Here is a 1450-nt window from a genome sequence, read left to right on the forward strand (position 1 = left end):
AACATAAGAGGATAATTAGAATACCTTCCAGCAAACTTTTATCAAGCGTTCAAATTGGATCTCTGCTTTTTCACCAGCACGAAGTCCGATAAGTTTACTGTCAAATTGAAATGCCCGATGGGAGATGAACAGTTTCACACGAGGCCGATAACGGAAAAATGACTTCTCTTAGTTTGCAAAGTAACTATCGCGGTTATAAATTTTTATCTTGCTTATACAAATGCATGTAAAATGAAATTATTACAGAAATATTGACTACTTAAATTATTATCTTCGTTCACAGAGAAGTTGTCGGGTATGAAATGAAAGCTCTCTGACTGTGGATATCCCGCAGGAGAACTGCGAGGAACGCGTGCTCGCGTCGAAAATCCTGGGTTGTGCGAGTGTAGCGGCATTACCCAGAAATAGCAGCTAAATTATTATAGGTTTCTGGGTCGTTACCATCCGGGGTCCCCGTATTGATAACTGTCGAACTTAAGGAGTATGGAAAAGAGAGTAGGATTACGGTGAATTGCGAAAATGACAATCAATTCAATTTTGGCGAAAGAACTGGTCGCCGCTGTGGGAAAAGTATGATACGTAAGTTCCCCAGATGTAAGCTGGAAGGAGGGAAAAAATTCAATTATCCTTGTTGGTAATTACAACCACGCGTGTGGGTTGTGAAGGGTATAAAACGCACGTGCTTCGCACATGGCCTAAGCGTATTCATTTGAAATGCTTGCCCAAAAACTTGTAAGCTCGCTCAGACTATTTTGCATTAGAAATCTGTTGTTTCGAAATTTCTTCGAAATGGCCAAATAATATAATGAATGCTGAAAGGTGTAACAGTTCCGAACCTGGAAAGGTCGAAATTTATATTACTGTTAGTATTTTTTTCCAATCAAAAATAATTTACAATGAGTCACGTTGGCATTATCTTTATGTTTAGAAATTTCTAACCAACCACGTCGTTTTCGAAGTATTTTCAATTGTAGATTGCCATAATGTTGATCTACCCTAGATTCGCCACTGAATGATAACTCTGTATAATCATTAGCTGCTTTATCAAACCAAGAATGATTTAATATGTATATAAAAAATCATGAAGGACTCTACTTTAGTGAAATATCATTCCTTGTTTAATTTATTTGAAACTGAAACTTATTCTGTTTACAACCTTCTGTTGTAGCGTACGTTGTCTTACGGAGAAAGGATTGGTGAGTGGGAATCGTCCACCATCATGAATCCATGATAGTTTGATATTGTTTTGGGGGCGGTGGAGGGGTTCTTTAAAGCTTTGTCATTACCACGTTGAAATGCTTTTGTTAGAAAATGTTTTCGAGTTGATCTTTAGAATGCGAAATTACATTCAAAGAAATATTTTTGCACAACGGTATAGGACAAATAAAATCAGTCAGCTGTTGTCCGTTATTTCTCCTTCTAATCCACAACTCTTGACGACTGTCTTAGT

Source organism: Xenia sp. Carnegie-2017, unplaced genomic scaffold, assembly GCF_021976095.1.
Source record: "Xenia sp. Carnegie-2017 unplaced genomic scaffold, XeniaSp_v1 HiC_scaffold_13, whole genome shotgun sequence".
In the NCBI taxonomy this organism is placed as follows: Eukaryota; Metazoa; Cnidaria; class Anthozoa; order Malacalcyonacea; family Xeniidae; genus Xenia; species Xenia sp. Carnegie-2017.